The 21,434-nt window shown below is 41.2% G+C and overlaps 1 protein-coding gene across 1 annotated transcript in view; it reads right to left on the bottom strand.

The window, feature by feature from the left end:
- Nucleotides 1–15,011, bottom strand: part of LOC131690220 (N-acetylgalactosamine kinase) — a 127,241-nt gene extending 112,230 nt beyond the window's left edge. The window contains exon 1 of the mRNA XM_058975810.1: nt 14,745–15,011. The gene's annotated coding sequence lies outside the window, so the exon portion shown is untranslated. The remainder of the gene's footprint in view (nt 1–14,744) is intronic.
- Between the last annotated feature and the right edge of the window lie 6,423 nt (nt 15,012–21,434).

Raw genomic sequence — 21,434 nt, forward strand, 5'->3', positions numbered from 1 at the left:
CCTAGGAGGAGAATTTAACGCTTGGGCCGTGGACTGGGGTAGCAGGATGATTAACGCAAGAAGTTTCAGCTTCTTGCAAGCCCTGGCGAAGCTGGATGTAAAAGCTGTACAACGAAGGTTCCGCTAGCATATTCCGTGGGACGGTCAGAAATCCATCATCGACATTCTGCAGTGCGTCAATGATGAATAACATGATTAGGCGAGTTAGTGGGTAGTACACACATAGCGACCACCAGGCAATCTACTACACCATTGGTCGACGGAATTGCACTGTAACGTGTAGAGTGAGGACTGGCGAGCGGAAGTGGAACATAAAGGACTGAGGACCTTTTGTGGAAGTACTTCGTGTTGACCGCTTCGTTCCAATTTCGAATGCCGTCGAGCTGTCGGAAACATTAGCGAGGGTATCCTTCATGCTACCTGCCTAAAAGCCACAAGACACGCTCAAAGAGCAAGATCTGAGGCAGTCAGAGAAGAGTGTAAGGTGGCATTCCTGGTGGCCAGGACAACTTTTAAACGCGAGATAGTGCGTACCCGGGCAAACGAAAAGTCCATAGTACCCCCAAACTATGAAAATACCATCACCATGGTTCGGTTGATCCCATATAAAATACCATATGTTGGTGTATTTATGGGTTATTGAGACCATTTTATGGTATCTTGATGGTTGTGAATTTTGTCACGGACCACATTTAAGATCTTTTCAAGGGGCTATGTGGTGTTTGAACCCATGAGTGCTCGGGTAGTAAGTTAACCTGCTACAAGGGGCTGTGTAGAGAAATAGACGCTATCAGGAATCAGGAATCAGAATATATTGGCTCAAATGGCACGTTCCCCGTACATAGTCGGGGATTTGTGCCTTGCCGTGTGTTTTCATCATTTCCTGAGCGGAAGGAAAGGACAAGGAGGTGTGGGGAAGTAGAATTGGAAGGGTGGGAAAAATAACAGCACAAAACAAAAATAAACAACAGGTAAGTTAAACTCACAAGTGGTTCAACTTGCCTGCGAATAAGCCTAAAGCTCTTTACCACATTGGATTAGAAACTTTAGTATGTCTCTGAGTTTCAGTCGACCAAACATGGTTTCGTCTATATAAGGACGGCTGAAGACTCGAAATCGCAATTGCGCTACCGCTGGATAGTTGCATATCAGATGATATGAGGTTCCGTAGTCGGATTCACAAAGATCACATGAAAAAGACTCAGCGCGCTGAATAGTTGCCATGTGATAATTGAGTTTGCAGTGGCCGGTTAAAGCCCTGGTCAGCATGCCGCAGTGGAGCTTCGAAAAATGTAAGAGATTTTTCGAAACCACTGGGCAAGGTTGTTCTAGAAACGCCTTTGTTTGGCGACACGTTTGTAGATTTCTCCAATAATTGCGGTGCTCGGACGAAGCCCAGGACCGTATTTTTTCCCGTATCCAACTTGTCGAAATTGGCAGCGCGGGCTCAGGACCAACGAAGTCAATTGCTGAACCTGCCCTGGCCAATTCGTCAGCCCATTCATTTCCAGTAATACCGCAATGTCCGGGCACCCAGACAAGGTAGATAGTGTCGACAATGCTTAGTTCTTCGATTTGTGTTCGGCACGCGATCACTAGCTTGGACCGGGATTTGTCTGAGCTAAGGGCCTTGATTGCAGCCTGACTATCGGAGCAGAAGTTTATAACTCTGCCGGACAAACTCAGTTGAAGGACCGATTGCACCCCGCACATAATCGCAAAGATTTCTGCTTGGAATACAGTACAGTATCTACCTAGTGAGTGAGATTGTTCCAATCTCATTTCACGACAGTAGACACCAGCACCAGCACGTCCCTCCATCAGAGAACCGTCAGTGTAACAGACTACTTGTGTTTGTTGTTGTCTTTCCATAAAGCCAGACAACCACTCCTCTCGAGAGGGAATCTTCACATGGAATGTCCTGTAAGGAAAACTAAAAGTGAGTGTAATATCGCTGGGAGCAAGAATATCTTCACCCCATGTAACCATTTGTGACCACAATCGTGTATGACTGGTAGCAAGATCAACATGATTACTGTTCCAAAGCCCAGTAACCTGCAGTCTGTATGCACATGATAGTGCTTCTTGTTTTAAGTGTATGTGTAATGGTTTGATATTTAAAAGTGTCTCAAGAGCAGCAGTCGGAGTCGTGGTGAAAGCACCAGTCAACGCCTTGAGCGCCATTCTTTGCAGATGGTTTAGCTTTGACTGGACTGTCACCACCTCTCCCCTCTGCCACCACACAAGGCATCCGTATGACAGTATTGGACGTACAATTGTCGTGTAAATTCAATAGATGTATTTAGGTTTGAGACCCCAGGTCTTTCCAAAAGTTCGTCTGCACTGCCCGAAAGCCATGCACGCTTTCTTGACTCTGAACTCAATGTGAGCAGACCAATTCAGTTTGGAATCCAATATGACTCCAACGTATTTGACTTGATCTGCACACAGTAGCTCAGAATCAAAGAACTGCAAGGGACGAACCCCGGTTGTTATTCGCTTCTTCGTGAAAAGAACCATTGAAGTTTTGCTTGGGTTAACTGATAGTTTAACTTGTCGACACCACTGTTCGACGGCTCTTAATGCCTGTTGCATTAAGTCAAAGATTGTTCCGATGCAAAATCCAGTAATTAGTATTTGGTAATCGTCAGCAAACCCGTAGGTTGGAAATCCAAGCTCATTGAGTTTCTTCAACAAGCCGTCAGCTACTAAGTTCCATAACAAAGGTGACAGAACGCCGCCCTGAGGACAACCGCAAATACTCAACTTCCGTATCTCAGCCTGTCGCAGTGACGAGCAAAGTATGCGGTTACTAAGCATTGCGTTTATCCAACCTGAGATACATGCAGGTATCCCATGACCGCGCGTCGCTTCCAGAATAGACTGGAAGGACACATTGTCAAAAGCACCCTCAGTATCTAGGAATACACCCAAGCTAGATTGCTTGAGCGAGAAGGCTTTCTCAATGTTGTAAACAACATCGTGAAGCAGAGTGATCGTGGATTTCCCACACTGATATGCATGTTGCATTTTGTGCAGTGGATATTCAACTAAACTAACGTTCCTGATGTGATGATCGATTATCCGTTCCAAAGCTTTCAGAAGAAAAGAACTTAAGCTGATAGGCCTAAAACTCTTGGCTTCTTCATAGCTTGAGCGTCCCCCTTTAGGAATAAATCTAACAGTTATTTCTCGCCATGCTTTCGGGATATACCCGGTAGCAAGACTGGAAAGCAAAATCTTTTTCAAGACATGTTTAAGAATATCAAATCCCTTTTGCAGTAGCACGGGAAGTATTTCATCTTTTCCGGGTGATTTGTATGGAGCAAAGCTGTCAACTGCCCACTTGACCGATTCAGTGGAAACCAATGTGCGTGCTAACGCCCACGAGTCCGAATCACCAGAATGAGATCTGTGAACATTGTTCAACTCCGGATCGATACAACCTGGAAAGTGTGTGTCGAAGAGACAATTAAGAACATCTTTTTCGTCCGTCACATAAACACCATCTCTGATTTTTAAGGAGTTCATCTGAAAATCATTCGATTTGGAGAGAATTTTATTTAATCTGCTAGGCTCGTTCAGACTAGAGACATTAGTGCATAGGCTTTGCCAGCCAGCCCGTTCTGCAGATCTAAGACATTTCTTATATGCACTACGAGCTGACCTGAAAGCCCTGGAGTCATCACGCTAACGCCGGTTCCAAGCTCTTCTCATAACTTTCTTCATTCTTTCAAGCTCAGCCCTCCACCAAGGGGTTCCCCTAGTCGATTTAACAGTACGAAGTGGACAAGCTTCTTCGTAGGATGCTAATATGAATGAGTTTGTCGTATCCACGACGTCATCTAAGTCGTCTAGTTGACTAATTGTTTGAAAATATCCATGAAATTTAGTCGCCAAGTTTTCCAAAAAGAGATCCCAGTTTGTAGATTTAGGATTACGATATGTCACCACATTGAAGGTGACATCAAAATGATCGAAAAATATATATTTATGATCGGATAGAGACGGTTCAGTTTCATTTGGAACCTGCCAATTTCACAGTTCATGCAAAATTCTATCAGAGCAAAGTGTTATGTCTAACACCTCCTCCCTCCCAGACCTCGCAAAAGTTGGTCGGTTTCCCACATTCAGAATATGGAGATTTGTACTACTTATGTACTCCATCAGTTCAGAGCCTCTCAGATTGATGTCCGAGCTGCCCCAAATGATGTGATGAGCATTCGCATCACTGCCGATAATGAGCGGAAGCCCATTTCTGCTACAATATGATACAACGCTTTTGAAATCATCAGAAGGAGATGATTCGTTATGCGGTAGATATGCTGAACAATATATATATATATATATATATATATTTTGTCTACGTTTCCGACAGTCAGTGTAACTGTGACAACACAGATATCGCGAGTTGTGAGCTCCGATATGAGACACGCGTCAATAGCCTTATTTGCAAGAATGCAAGCACGAGGCATTTCACGTGGGTTAGTCATGCCTGTCTTGTTGTAAGCAATGAAGGCAGTGTTAAGTAACTTTCCAAAATAGAAGTTTCCTTTATGGAAATACGGTTCTTGAACCAATGCTATGGAAGCTTTACCTTCCTGCATGAGTCGAGATAAATTCATAGTTGCTGTACGTTTATGTTGGAGATTGATTTGTGCTATTCTAACCATTGTTGATTAGAGAACTGTACATTTCATCTCCAACACAAATTGCACAACAACTAGTGGACACCAAGCGAGTTGGGATGTTAACGCATATAGCGAGCCATATCAGGTTTAAATGGGACATGATCATTTAATTCCCACGATTTGCGAAGAAAATAATGGTCCACTGTGTCAGAGATTCGCATAACACAGTAAGGGCAAAACCCAAAATGCTCCGTGCGCGACTGCATTATTTTAGACCCTCCAGTCAACAAGTCCTCGGCACGGAACTACACCTTGACTTAGGGTCTCCTACTTTCCGTCGCCTCTTACGACATGGGAGCAGGACTCCAGTGGCTCAATTCTAGGCCGGATACCACACGGCCTCTGGGCAGGTTCATCTGTACACATCGAAATTTGATAATCGAAACTCAACAAAACTTCACCGAACTACCATCAGCCGAGAGTCTCAGAAAACCCCCAGCCAACAAAAATTCGGCAAAATTAAGTGGATCATCGGTGAAAAAAAAAATCGGTGTGTAGAGTGAACGTTCCGCTGCGTAATGCAGCATACTGGGGAGTTCGCCCAACTCTTCCCAGGCTCCGTTCGCCATTGAGAATGTTTTAAAGCCATTGATAATGTTTAAATTAACCTGCTACAAGGGGCTGTGTAGAGAAATAGACGCTAACTCCTGGGGCAACACTACTGACGCCAGCTGAAATGTGTATTGACAATTTGAAAATTATCGTGGAGAGTTTTTTCACGAAGCACGACCGAACCGCATGGCCGCCTACAACGGACGTTGATGCAGACGCTGAAAATGTTGGTAACAATCGAGTCTCAAACGACGTTTCAAAATCTCGACGGTGGACGCCATCCGTGCACTCATCGCGATGAGAAAGCATCGAAGCAAAAGAGAAGGTGTAATCGCTACTGCGCCGTGTTAATGATCGACGTAGCGTTGTGCAGAATACCTGGAATATATGCATAAGATTCTGAAAAGTTACTTTCAGAACCAAGTACTGGTCTACGAAACGAACGTGAGGTCGATTAGGGTCACAGCGAGAGTACCTCAGGGCGCCACCCTCGGCAAAACGCTTTGGAATATAGTGTACAACGCAGTGTTAACACTGGAACTGCCCAGGGAAGTTGAGATCGTCGGCTTAGCAGATGACTGACAATAACCGGCGAGACCCTCGAGGAGTTGGAGATGTTTACAGCAGAGACAATAGGCATCGTGGAAACCTGGAAGGCTGACGTCAAGTTGCAGCTGGTGCACCACAAGACGGAGGTAGTGCTGGTCAGCAAACAAAAAACAAATCCAGCGGTTGTGATCAGCATCCAAGGATACTCAATTCCATCGATGCGTGCGCTGAGGCACCTGGGTGTGATGATCGACGATCAGTAAAATTACAACAGCCGTGTCGACTACGTATGTGAGAAGGCTGCGAGGATAACCAAAGTATTGGCAACAATCATGACGAACATCTGAGGCGCACGATGTAGCACGAGATCTCTGCTGGTGGGTGTCTCATCCTTAATACTGAGGTATGGTGCACCGGTCCACGCTGTTGCGCTGAACTAAAAGCGGAACCGGACGAAGTTGACAAGCACGTTTCGCCTAATGGCTGTTCGTGTCACAAGTGCATACAGGATATCATCGGAGGCGGTATGCGTAATTGCTGGCATGATTCCCATTTACATCACTCTGGCTAACGACGTGGAATGCTAACAGCGGAGGAATACATAAAACGCAAGAAGGCCGGTAAGGGAGGACTCGTTGGCTAAGTGGCAGCAAGAGTGGGACAATGCGGAAAAATGAACGACTCAACCCAAATGTGCCGGTAACATCCTTATAATAATCAACAACAGTCGTAAAACAACTTAAAGTTATTTGATAAGCTATTAATCGATTAAAAAAATAAAAAGATTGTTTGCATAAGTTCACTAAAAATTGAATTTGTAATTGAAATTTCGTATTTCGAGGAAGAACTGAATATTACCTTTGACGAGCGTGGGATTCCCCATAAGTATACCGTACACCATAAAAATCTTAAAATAATAGTTTTATAACCCAAAGATGAAATCGATTTTTGTGTGATACTTTGGACCTTGACTTAATTATTATGGTCCATATTTTTAATTGAATCAATTTACAAACTCAAAATTATACCGTACAAAACCGAATTAAGCATCATTAGGACAAATCAGATTTCAATTGAGAACTCATTGAGAACATCATCTGCCTCGAGCTTAAATTGTGTCTGCTGGACGTCCTGGCATTAAATTGACCAATTATTTCAGGACCGAAACTTCAATTTATACCAATGTTTCTTGGACTGCTCTTTTCGGTACTCGGTAGAAGTGCTGCATAGGATCGTTGTCTTTTTGCAAAAACACGCTGAAACAAAATACCGCAAATAATCTCTATTGGGTTTAGATCAGGGTTGATAGCAGGCCATAGGTAGGTCCTCATTTAATATCCCTGAAATACATCAGTAACATACCTCCAATGCCATCGGATGCATTAAATTAAACTTTCTTCTAAATTAAACTTCTTTTCGTCCAAAAAGATGACTGATTTTCAATCATCCTCCCAAAACATATGGTGGTTTTGTGAAACCCCATCGCGTAGCTTTATGTTTGATGGCCGCTAGCTGCATTGAAGGAATATTCAACGAAGTCCTGACCATTTCAACGTATGAGCGGTTACAACTCTTTTCAAAGTTAGTCGTGTATGATAGATAGAAAAAAAAACTCACGCCGATTAGCGTTTCAGGTTTGTTTTGAGTTTAACACGGTAAAGTGCATTCAAATATTTAAATTATTTTATTTCAGCAGCACAATTATGTTCAGATTGTGTTTAGCACATTTTGATTGATACAAAAACAACGATACAAGAGTAGGCGGTTTTATCATTTTATGTATAGGGGAGCACGGGGCTATTCAGACCTACTTAAGCAAATCGCCCTTTTAGGTGGATAGGTGTGAAAAAAGTTACCGGTCAAAAGTCCTAATTGTTAGTTTGAAACCACAGCTACATTTTGGTGCTATAAAAGGTTCATTTGCCCCATTCAATGGCAGCGCTAGGCGACGATTTGCAAACCGCTACGTTTTCCATCCTAGGTAATTCGGACCTCCCTACGGGGCAATTCAAACTGTCATTTTTCTTTAATTTTTTATACAATGGAATTATGTTTACCTATGAATTAGTTACAAGAGACACTCCTTAAGAAGCAAAAAAATGCTTTACAAAAACTTTATCTGGTATGTCACAGCTGTCGATTGGCGGCCCATGTATTTTCTTTGCTGTGGCACGTGCAATGGTGTGCACAGCCGCAAGCCGCTGAACGGTGGTTTACGGAATAGGGGGCCCGAATAGCCCCGTACGCTCACATGGCGAGAGTCTCGAAAATATCTCTGTTTTCACCCAAAAAAATTCAATTCATAAAATAGGAGCCTCAAGCTTTCCAAAACACTTACCTTTTATTTTTTCACTTTAATTTGTTGCTTCAATCACGGTTTTTCATTATAATATGCATATGTATATGTACGATAGTCAGAAAGTCTTGATATTTTCTGAGAAATCGAGGGGTCCGAATTACCCCCCCCCCCGGGTCCCCCGATGTATCCTAAATACAATGCTTCCAAAATCTCTACGCCGCTGTCCATAGTCTGATATGGCCATGTGTAAAGACGGTGTTGACTATAAGTAAGTATTACAGGATTACCATCTGTTTTTTAGTCTGAATACATCGGTTTATCTGTCTTTAGTTGTTATGCAAACTACATTAATTAGGAGACATTAATTAACAGCTCACATCATCATCATGCCTGTATCACCAAAAAAGGCAGATTCTATCTGCCATCAAACATAAATCATTATTTCAATATCTGTTGACGGCCTTAATCACTCCCAATTGATCTAATTAAATCGCGACCCGTATAATATCGACAGTTTGGATTAACCAGCATAGCATACTGATTTATCGGTGCGGCCTAGGCGGTGTGCAAAACGAGTCAAACGGTTTATGCTCCAGTCTGCGGATGATAATGGCGCTCTATGATATGAATGAGCAAATGAATGAACGCTCAGCGTCGGCTGCATGCAATAGCGTTTCATAAACATTTTTCTTTCGCTCGACACTCGCTAATATGATTCGCGGCTGACCGTTTGCTCGTAAAATGGACCGCGAAAACCATCCGCCATCGACGCGTTCGTGGAATGTACCGACCATCAAAGTTCCGGTTGGCATGTTATTGCCGCTTGACTCGTGGCTAAATTTCATTATGTTTTTCGCATGGCTCACCAAAGGTCAATGCAGCATAAATAATGTTTACAGTGCTTAGTGCGCTTAATGAAAACATAAACGGATTGTTTACTGGTGCTAATGCGAGTGACGTCCTAATCCTTAGAGAGTGAGACTATAATGTAGTTGGTAATATTTGACGATTTCCATGATTTGGAAGAACATTGAGGCTTTTAACCATTGAAATATTGAATCGAAACCTTAATTGAATTTCACCCGTTTATAATCAAAATACACAAAATTTGTATTTGTAATTCCGTAAAATTTACACACACATTAATTATTTTTTATATTGATTTTTTGATTGCCGTAGATGGCAGACTTTCCTTCATCATTGCGGACGAGAAAAAATAGAAGTAATTTTTAAGGGTGAGCAAACAGTCGACTCTAGGATGTTACAATTTTATTAGAGAACTCTCTTTTAATGATGATTAAATCAGCTACTTCCGTAAGGGGGTCTCATGAAAAGGCTGTTTTTTGATTTTTTGAGCATGACTACAACAAGAGAATCAAATGATCTATTGCGCATTTTTGAAAACATATTCATTCAACAAAATAAACAAAATAAATAAAAACAGTGGATTTACAAAACAATCTCGCGCAGCACCTCGTCGCGGTCAACTCGAACTCCGTTCAAGATTCAGCCCGTATGTGCACCTGAATAAAAAAACTGAAATACTTCCTAATTCGGAAGGCTTACTTCCCAATATATACACTATTATGGTGATTGAAAGTTGAAATTTTAGGTATTTTAGTCATTTTTGGACTTTTTTAGCAGTAAGTGCGTTAATAACATTGTAAAAAGAGATATATTTTTTAGTTCAGTCCGTGCACAATTACATTATCTAAAAAACAGTGTTCTTCTTGTGCTATCGATACTTCGCGGCGTGGCAGAGGAGTGAAGGGTAAGCATTCAAGTCAGCCTCACACGGTATGTTAGGGATGAGCACAAAAGTAAGCCGCACATGGTATGAAAACGGTGAGCACCCAAGTAAGCCTCACATGGCATGTCAGAAGTGGGGCCTAAGAAAAATGTCCCACATGGGATGCCAGGGGGAGCGGCAGGGGTGTAATAGAGTGGTAAGTGAGTACATCAAGTACAGCCATCCCCCAGAAGTAATACCGAGAGGCAGTTCCTGGAGGGTATTACCTAGTCATTGTGTCACCATGAGAGCCCGACACTCCAGTACACTCCGTGTGGTAGCTTGGCATCTACTAATTGTACGTGTACTGGGTTAGTGCGTAAATTGCATTCTCCATTGAAAAAAGGCCCATATCGTGTGGTTGACCAGGTTGGCCCTCTGCCAAGGACGCCCGCCTTTGGGGGGAGGAGTTGAAATTATGATCTACTATAAAATAAGTGAGAATAAATCATAAAATAAGTCAAGCTACTTTGCTACTCCCAAGTGAACTGAACACTGAAAATGAAGAGAATGTAAACATCAAAGGGTTGCAAAACTAATGTTGTTTTTGCTTAAGGTAAAACTGAGTCAGGTTACAACACCAGCTGCTATATGAACTGACTGATCCCCACATGGAAATCGTCAGAGTGATACTCTTCCAAGAGAGCATAATGATTTGTCGTGGTGAGTAACTCTTTTTAGTTTTTCTGTAAGAGTGCTTGGAGCATCATTTAAGGGAATGTTATAGATTCTTCGGTTATTTAAAAAGATCACTCTCCCCACAATACGCATATCTTTTTTTCTGTATGCCACCAAAGGTCACTTGATACGAGTTTGAAAAGACATACAATTTTATCATCTAGTACGATTCCCTTTCCAAAACATTCGCTCAATGAAGCAAAGGCACCTAGAAACAGCAAACCCCGTATTTAAGTAAATCCACGCACAAACTCGAATTGGTGACCCCACCGTCGATCTCAACTTTGTGAGCTGACATATAGGTGCGGTAGTCCTTCATACGAGCCTTGTCGCCACTAACATCATTTGTTTATTTTCATTCTTTTATTTTATTTCGACTTATGTAGTCACACTTTTTTTTACTTTTTAACGACATTCAATTAGCTAGAGATTACTAAGTAGGGAAATATATGAAAATTTGAGCCGTAGTACTCAAGTGAGAGCAAGGATGTGAAGTAAACAGATCGGAAAACTAGATGTGGCAAGGCCATTAGAAACAGGCTTAAAATCCTACAGACTAATCTTTTGTCTTCTGTTGGCAGGAGTCGAGCTTAAGCAGAAAAATTACGAATCACTCAAGTCTACCAACATGTCTCCTAGTAAGGACAGATTTGTCCCTCTTTACCGTGAGAACCGACAGGTGGACAGATGAGTCTGTAGTATTTCAAGCCTGTTTCTAATGGCCGTGTCATTATCTTACTTTAGACAGAATATCACAATCTTATCTGATCTTATCTGGACAAACTTTCAGGATATCTGCCACCGTTGAATATGTCATGTCAGTTCTTCCAAAATATTTGGAATACTTAGCAGATTATCTTTGATCCGAAAGAAACTCAGATATGGAGGCTTTAGACAGTCGATATCCCGCTGCAAAGTGAAAACTTAAAGTATACGAAGGTAGAGACATAAATTGCAGTAGATATAATAAATTGAAAACAAGTCAAAGGATAGTAATGCAATCTCTTCGTAAAGTTTAAGTTTTCACTTCTCACGGGGCTCTAGCCCTGCATAAATGACTCTCCTGAACATCCCGTAGCTGATGGTAGAATGGCCGTGGAACAAGATCCGTCATCGTAGACTCTAACATCTCGTTTTAAATCATACACATATAGCTCGCTTGGACAATATCTTAAATATACAGTCGTAACGAAAGCCGAAAGTTTGCCCAAATAAATTAAGACAGAGGTCGAAAGATTGTAATTGTGGTACTCTGTCTAAAGCAAGCAGAATACGTTACTGGAACAAGTCTTTTATGAACCACTGCCGCGTGTACTGTCGCGTACCGGACATAAAGTTGAGATCGATGATGTGGTCACCGTTTCGAGTTTATCTTATATGGACCTACTGATGCACGTGGTTGGTAATTTCAAGTGCTTTTACTCCAAGGAGCGAAAATATTGAATGACAATCGCAGTATGTATCCCTTCAAACTCGTCTGCCTGTTCAGTTATTTTAAAATCGCGCCATGCATTGCAACATACAAGTAAATGAAACATTACACAGCAAAAAAATATGAAAATTAACTTAAGTGTATTTCATAATATCGCAGAAAAACTATTTGTGTAATTATGTCAACAGTTGTTACGGCATTTAATTAGCAAGGGACTGGAAGGTGAAGTATATTTTTCAATATTTAGAGCCATAGTACTCAAGGAAGGATCATATATGCAAGCCCGGAGCTCAAAAAAAAAAAATAAATAAATATCGTGTAATTATGTTTCATGAATAAATTTACGCTATATATCATGCACATAAAATGAACCCTGAAAATCATGCAAATCTGTATGTTCCTATGGAAATTTACATTATTCTGCTCGAGACTTGCACGCTATTCATTCAACTTTCAGCCAAAATATCTTATTTTTACACGATCTTATACGAAACGGCGTTGAGCAGAGACAAAAACTAACTGCGTTATTTTTTTTTGTTTGTGTTGTCAAAGTGACGGCTAAGACCGTGTGGTCCATCTTGCCATAACTGCGTTATATACATACATGCACGAGCCGCAGCCCTATGCGGTTGGACCGTTCACGATCAAGCGAAACTTATATACGCTACTTTGCCGTCACGTTATTACGTGTCGCTTTAGCTCATTCAGAAAAGGGATGACTTTGGTGAGTCAGTGATTGTCGGTGTTCAAGTCTCTGGTGGTATTATTTCACGGATTTTTTTTGGTGTCGGTATGGTCACCAACACATACGTCAGTTATTTATAGCACGATCTGTGGCCAATGTAAGTTTAATCGCACGCATAATTTTACACTATTGGTCGCGTTCCCTTTATGTGCACTATAGTTAGCATAATTTTACTTGAATTTTTTTTATCTGTGTACAGCAATAAGGCTCTGCGTGACAATCGAGCAGAGAATCATTAGTTTAACTTTTTCATGGGAAAGAGAAGAGCGCCTATTCCGAAGATAGTCTACATGATCTATTAATGTGCCTCGCGTACTAACAGTGAGGAATATGAACTGTTCCCTTAAAGTACGCTCTGAGTACTTTTTGCAAAAATACTAAAAAGAGCTACGCAACTTAACATCATAAATAATTAGTTATACTCTCTTCAATCAAGAATAGTGTTACTCGATCCCTATGTAGGGATATTTTTACTACTCATAACAGTTATAGGCAGAAAAGGTGACTTGTAAAGGCATAAATTTTGCTCTTGAGAAGCCACTCGAGAAACTCTTGACCCGAACACGAAACAAACAGTTCTTAGTATTAGAAATTTAAGATTAAACAAAGATTTTTCAGCACTTCAAGGAACACAAAAATCTCATCTGGCATATATACCAGAGGTTCGACATAGTACATATCTGGCGACATTGAGAGATCTCACGTTTAAAATACGCACACTGAGATCTCGCATTTTTATACTACTGCCCTCCTCTAAAGCCCAGAAGCGGTTTGTTTTCCCCCCAACTCAATCGTCAAAACGAGACAATACCAACGCAGCTGGATAAGTCTATACAGTTTTTTTTAGTAACATTTGACTCTGCTGTTAGGGGGGGGGGGGATAAGGGCTTCAGCGCGAAAAAAAAACTTTTTTGCGATTTTTTAGAACTTTGGGTGAAACGAATTGACCAAAATTTAGTGCATTATAATCTATCATTTCAATAACATTCTGTAATTTTTTCATGCAAACATATCGACAAACGGCTCGGTGACGAAGCTTTTTGTAGAACGTCTCTGGGAAAACATGATTTGCGGTGTTAACTACCATTACATATCTACTTAACCGATTTATTTCATATTTTGCATACGCAGTCTATGTAAAAAATACCTAACCCGTTGCGTTGATTTTTTTTAGATAATTGTTCATTTAAGGGCGCTTTACATTCATTTGAAATAACAATTTATATTTTTCAGGAATAATTCCGCATTTTATAAGTAAAAAAACCCTTAATCAAAAATTGTCTCGAAAACTCAACGTAGACGTTAGGTATTTTAAACATAGAATGTGTATGCAAAGGTTGAAATAAATTGGTTAAGTAGTTTTTGAATAGCAGTTAACGGCGCAAGTCGTGTTTTTCCAGAGATATTCTACAAAAAGCTTCTTCTTCGCTTGTTATTGAAATGATAAATTATAATCCACAAAAGTTTTGATTAATTCGCTCCACCCAATCTTCTAAAAAAATCGCAAAAAAAGTGTTCTTTTTCACGCTGAAATCCTTAGCACCCCCCCCCCCCCCCCCCCCCTAAAAAGCAACTGAAGCCAACTGGTTGTGGGTTCGCTACATCATCATCATCATTATTATTCGTGAACGGTAGCACTAAGTCTTCCCTTCGAAGCACTGTATCGATCTATTTCCTAGGATTTCCGTGAAAATTTGTGAAAAAGCAAAGCAAAAATATTTCTAGAGAAAATTTTCAAAAGGACGTAAGTAACAATGCGAGATTCTCTTTGGGGTCTTTCTCATCTGTTCATTACTCGGCCATTTCAACATTTACTACTCTACTCTTTGCATAATATTCTAGTAAAAACCGTCGGCTTTCGATATGTACTGGAAAATTAGTGCAAAGTGTTGTAATGACGTCGTAATAAACGAAAGAGAAAGTAAACAAAGAGCAGCTCTCAATGTTACTTACGTCCTATTGAAAATTTTCTCTAGATTTTTTCGATTTTTTGTTAAAGAAAAAGTAACCTTTTAACGAGTCACCTGCAGGAGTGGAGTAAATTTTTTTTTATCCAATGCAAGCTTTGGCGGTTAAACTAGTACATTCTCACTCCGTAGGGTAAGAATGGGTTTCCTATTGTTTGAAATTTTGAAGGTGAAAAAATTAGCTGTTATCACTCTTCTATTACGTTTTATAACACGTGCAACTGGTAAAATGAATATTCCAATATATGAAAAGAATTTGATCGTCTCACATCTGCTATACACACTTCGATTGCTGTCTTATTGGGATTCCGCGATTGGAATAAAGTCTCAAATTTGTTATGTTTATGCTTCAAGAGCAATGATTTGTAAGCAGCTAAACTCCTGCTGGCTGGCTTCCACCCATACACCTAGATGTTTCTTTCCGCGAAAATGTGTGCTGAAAAACGCTATAATTTCCCCTTCGTCGTTTCTATGTGTGCTAGTGTGTGGGTTGCGGAACCGACCGCTGTATGTCGCTGCGATGGCCTCGTGAGATCCAAAAGAACTGAAACACTCCATGGTGGATTTAATCGTGTAATGGTGAGCGCATAAAAATGTGTGTAATCGTTTATGGAAAGGCGGTTGAAAACAGAAAGGAAACGTCAGACACAGTCAGCCAGCACCGTCACCCTCGTGTAGCATGCCTTGCTTCACTGCACAGCGAAACACAGTAGGCCACGCCCGCCAGTCCGCGGCGACGTGTCGTCTTGGTCTTTTCGCTTTTTTATGTGTGTCATCATCGCGTACAACATAAATTTATACCACATTAAATGGTATACACACTACTCTGATGCGATGTCGCCTTCTTTGTCACACTTGCACTCTCAACTACTTACGCTCTGACCGAGAGTCTTTTATAAAATTGTATTGAACAATGTCGCGATTATGTTATCTAGAAGCTGTAAGCAAGAAAAACTTACACTCGTTATTTTATGCGCCACACCGCCGCAGTGACAACTTTCGCAACAGTTCGTCGGTTCTCGTTTGGTCTCTGGTTGAACAGGGTCTTTTCTATGTATATTTCTCACCACCCCTCCCAAAACAACTTGTACTGTTCGTACTCTACTCCCACAGGCTACAAAATGTCTTACAATAATATTATAGGACACGTGTATACAGAGAGTTCAACTTTATTATTAAACTCAATATTTTTTTTTATTAGTCTTTTCCGTTCCGGTGGGATTTCTGTAGCTTACGCTTTTCGAATTGGTATTTCGACATAGTGTAGTATACAGAGATAGTAGAGCATCTGCTTGTCAGGTCGTTTCACATTTGTAGGCTTGGACAAAAAGGATATTAGAATGACTTCATTTTCAGGCTGCAATGAGCGTAGAATGTGCGGGGTTCATGAAATGTGCTTAATATTTAGAAAAAAAAATAGATTAGAGATTTGTGTTTTTACTACTATTTTATCCGAATGGTGCAGAAAAGTTCAAGAAACATGGAAAAATGTTTTGAGTTGGTATGGATTCTTATCACTCGAAGCTGCAATATCAATATATGCTAAAGCGTACTAGGAGACTTGGAATGCCCAAGTTAAAAGTTAGTTGGTTAGAGCAGTGTCGGCCATCTTTTTCAACGCTATGGGTCAAATGGTTTAGCGACCATTTGGGCACTCGATTCGAGTTTTCGACGCGCCCAAACTCAAGGATTTCACTGTTTCCAGTGCATATGTGTTATTATATTGGTTCTTAACAACGAAGCAAAGCTGTTCGTGCTTTTTTTAAGGGATTTAATCGATTGTAGGCCAAGTAATAATAAAATTGTGAGGCAATCTCCCTAATATGGTGAAAATAGGCCCTTTACCCTACCCCCCAAAAATAAAGAAAACCGTGTTGTGATAAAGGAACGAATGCCAAGAAATTTTGCTTTGTGACTTTAAATAGAGTAATAATTATAAACATACTTAGTGTCTACTGAAATACGGATCAAAAATTTATTGGGATTTTTTGATAATAACTTACCCATGCCCTGCATCTTGATTTTACCGGGATATTATGCTATTTTTAACCCTCTACGGCCCAAATTATTGCTTCCCTTAAAAAAAACTTAAGTGTTTTTATAATGAGAAAACCGAAAAACATATTGCCGGTTTACGAAAGTTACGGGTTTTTCACTTAATCTTCAAAATGTGTAACCCGCCAAAAGGCGGGGTTGAGCAGCTAGGCCAACAAAAATTTAAAATACTTTTTACTCGCTAAAACGTTTGAGATGATTTCTTCTGGGATGAACATTGCGAAAATATGCCTAGTTTGTATGTACACTCACACACCTACGGATGTCAGCGACCTTAGTATTCGATTTCCCGTAGGTATCTTTCCAGGTGATCCTATTGGATCGAGGCTGACACCAAGTTCATCTTCTGGTGTTCGAAGCAACAGATAGGCTCGCGTCGGAATGGTAAGATAATGATCAGTCATGAATATTAACCTACAATTGAGCGACCGAAAATAAAAGTCACAAGGATAGAACATGCTTCGCAAAACCCGTTTTAAAAATATTAAAATATAAAAATCGGAAATAAACTTCAAGCATAAAAATCGGACAGAAATTCTTCAGCATAAGAATGTCTTGAAAAGCTTAAAACTCGGCAAGGATGAACCTCCAGTATAAAAATCGTTTTAAAATAAATAAATCGCTCGTAGGAGCATCCGTATATCTGGATGTTCAAGATTAAAAGTCGGATAACAAAAACTACTTTGTAAGAATCGGATATATTTTTTCCGGTTCATTTATTGAAGGTTTTTTTATCCGAATCTTACAAAGAAATGTCCCAGGCCGATTTTTATGCTTGAAGTTTATATCCGGTTTTTATATTCTAATATATTTGAAACGGGTTTTACGAAGCATGTTCTGTCCTTGCGACTTTTATTTTCGGTCGCTCAATTGTTCGATTAGCCGGATGCAATAATTGCCGCAATCAAACTTAGTGTGTCCACAAAAAAACGAAAATGACTACAAATGTGACTGCATTGTTCATTCATCGTCGTCGTTGATTTAATTTCAGGTGGCGCTTGACAGTAATATTCGCACTAACAGGGGATCTGAAGAACCCGATCCCGCAATTCCTGGGCCCGGTTGGAAAGTTTCCGCTAGTGTTCGGATAATTTAAAATGCATATTATTCATTGATCATCGCGTTGGTGTAACTTGGTATGACATTACAGTAATGCTTAGGAGCAAATATTTTATATGAGTTGCGCTTTTCCAATATATTTCCTCTACAATGTTCTATGGAATCGGTCTCAGGATGTCCCAAAAATTCACGAATGTAACTAGAAATAAAATCTAGAGAATGCCGCAGTACTCTCATGTATTCTGTAAGAATAACTGTGAAGTTTGATATGTTGCTCGGTATTGTGTGAATATTCTTTACAATGCCTCCTGGAACCGTACCTAAAAGCAAAACAAAGTTTTGATACTATCATTCTGTTTTGGAACTTGTCCTTCTTTTTCAAAAGAATTCGCAGCCGATTCTTAGTGTACAGAACACTAAAGGGGCTAGTGCTATGATCGCTACAAATCCTTCCTGGGTGAGATCCGCAAATACGACGAATGGTTTATGAGACCAGCACCTTACCCTCTGAACCTCCAAAGCAGGGTCATTTCTAGTTAGGTTTCCCAAAACTAGCTAATATGTCTCCGAATTAATTTAGAGGGTTAACATTTATGATTTTTATTTATACTTAGGTTATGCTAAGACACACTTCGAGCTAGAAGTTATATTAGTATTGAGTATGGCTCACGTAGCCCCCTGACAGACCCCACGGGATTTCTTTGCAAAACCAGAACCGGTTGACCAGGAAGTATAATTAATAAATCTCGTTTAATTTCCCGATCATTTGGTAGTATTTTAGTTGAAATCGGTCGAAAATTGAGAAAACTGACGACGGGTTACCCGCTAGCTATCGACAATATGCGACGTTAGAAACGTGAATGAAGAGTTTGATGAAAGCCAAGAAACGTAGTTACTGGCGCCGGTTCGTTGACGGACTAACGAGAGAAACATCGATGAGCACTCTTTGGGGCACGGCCCGGCGTTTGCGAAACCGAAACAGTACTAACGAGAGTGCAGAATATTTAAACCGTTGGATATTCGATTTCGCCAAGAAGGTTTGTCCGGATTCTGCCCCGGCACAGAAGATTTACCGCGCCGCGTCTCCTCACGATAGCGGGAACGAAACACCTTTTTCGATGGTGGAGTTCTCACTTGCTCTCTTGTCGTGTAACAATAAAGCTCCGGGGCCAGACAGAATCAAATTCAACTTGTTGAAGAATCTGCCTGACTCTGCCAAGAGACGCTTGTTGAACTTATTTAATAAGTTTCTCGAGGCTAACATTGTCCCACTCGATTGGAGACAAGTGAAGGTCATCGCCATCCAAAAACCAGGAAAACCAGCCTCCGACCACAATTCGTACCGTCCGATCGCAATGCTATCCTGTATCCGGAAGTTGTTCGAGAAAATGATCCTATCCCGCCTCGACAATTGGGTCGAAGCAAATGGCTTACTGTCAGATACACAATTTGGCTTTCGCAAAGGCAAAGGGACGAACAATTGTCTTGCGTTGCTCTCAACTGAAATTCAAATGGCCTATGCTAGCAAAGAGCAGATGGCATCAGTGTTCCTAGATATTAAGGGGGCTTTTGATTCAGTTTCGATCAACATTCTTTCAGAGAAGCTGCATCAGTATGGTCTTTCAGCGACTTTAAACAACTTTTTACTAAACTTGTTGTCGGAAAAGCACATGCATTTTTCGCATGGTGACTTATCGACATCACGATTTAGCTACATGGGCCTTCCCCAGGGCTCATGTCTAAGCCCCCTGTTATACAATTTCTACGTCAACGACATTGATGAATGTCTTGACAATTCCTGAACGTTAAGGCAACTTGCAGACGATGGCGTGGTGTCTGTTACGGGACCCAAAGCTATCGATCTACAAGGACCATTACAGAATACCTTGGACAATTTGTCTGCTTGGGCTATTAAGCTGGGTATCGAATTCTCCACGGAGAAAACTGAGCAAGTTGTATTTTCAAGGAAGCGTGAACCAGCACAACTACAGCTTCAATTAATGGGTCAAATTATCGCTCAGGTCTTCACAGTAAAATATCTAGGGGTCTGGTTCGACTCGAAAGGTACTTGGGGATGCCATATTCGGTATCTGAAACAGAAATGCCAGCAAAGGATCAACTTTCTTCGTACAATAACCGGAACATGGTGGGGTGCCCACCCAGGAGACCTAATTAGGTTGTATCAAACAACGATACTGTTGGTAATGGAATACGGATGCTTCTGCTTTCGCTCCGCCGCGAACATACATTTCATCAAACTCGAAAGAATTCAGTATCGTTGTTTGCGTATCGCCTTAGGGTGCATGCAGTCGACCCATACGATGAGTCTCGAAGTGCTGTCGGGCGTTCTCCCGTTGAAAAATCGATTTTGGGAACTCTCATATCGATTGCTCATTCGATGCGATATCTTGAACCCGTTCGTGATTGAAAATTTCGAAAGGCTTGTTGAGCTCAATTCTCAGACCCGTTTCATGTCCCTGTACTTTGACTACATGGCGCAGAATATCAACCCTTCTTCTTACAATCCCAACCGTGTGCAGTTAATAAATACTTCTGAATCTACTGTTTTCTTCGACACATCTATGAAAGACGAGATTAGTGGAATTCCGGACCACATACGCCCACAAGTGGTTCCAAACATTTTTTATAATAAATTCCGAGAAGTCGACTGTTCTAAAATGTTTTATACTGACGGATCAAACCTCGAAGGGTCCACTGGCTTCGGTATTTTCAATCAAAAGTTTACCGCCTCCTACAAACTCAGTGACCCTGCTTCAGTTTACGCCGCAGAACTAGCTGCCATTCAGTATACCCTTGGAGTCATTGACACATTACCCGCAGGCCATTACTTCATCGTTTCGGATAGCCTCAGTTCCATTGACGCTATTCGCTCGATGAAACATGGAAAGCACTCCTCGTATTTTTTGGGGAAAATACGGGAGCTACTGAGTGCTTTATCTGACAACTCTTTCCAGATTACCTTGGTATGGGTCCCTTCTCATTGCTCCATTCCGGGCAATGAGAAGGCAGACTCCTTAGCTAAGGTGGGTGCCTTAGAAGGAGACGTTTACGAAAGACCAATTTGCTTCAGCGAATTTTTCAGTATTACTCACCAGAGAACCCTCGAAAGTTGGCAAACTTCGTGGAGCAGTGGGGAGCTGGGAAGGTGGCTACATTCGATAATCCCTAAGGTATCGACGAAACCTTGGTTCAAGGGGATGGATGTGGGTCGTGACTTCATTCGTGTGATGTCCCGACTCATGGCAAACCATTACACGCTGGATGCACATCTCCGGCGTATTGGGCTCGTGGATAGTGGTATCTGCGCTTGTGGTGACGGCTATCACGACATCGAGTACATTGTCTGGGCGTGCACCGAGTACAGTTCCGCCAGGTCTCGGCTAATGGATACCCTGCGGGCCCGAGGAAGACCAACCAACGTCCCGGTTGGAGATGTGCTGGCAAGCCGCGATGTCCTCTATATGTCCCTTATATACACGTTCCTCAAAACCATCAACATACAAGTCTAACTGCCACTTCTTATTTTCCTTATCATTCTCAGAACTCTCTTCCACCTGTATCAAAGCATCTGTATCTAATGAGCCAACAAACACGGGA

The sequence above is a fragment of the Topomyia yanbarensis genome, chromosome 3 (genome assembly GCF_030247195.1).
Source record: "Topomyia yanbarensis strain Yona2022 chromosome 3, ASM3024719v1, whole genome shotgun sequence".
In the NCBI taxonomy this organism is placed as follows: Eukaryota; Metazoa; Arthropoda; class Insecta; order Diptera; family Culicidae; genus Topomyia; species Topomyia yanbarensis.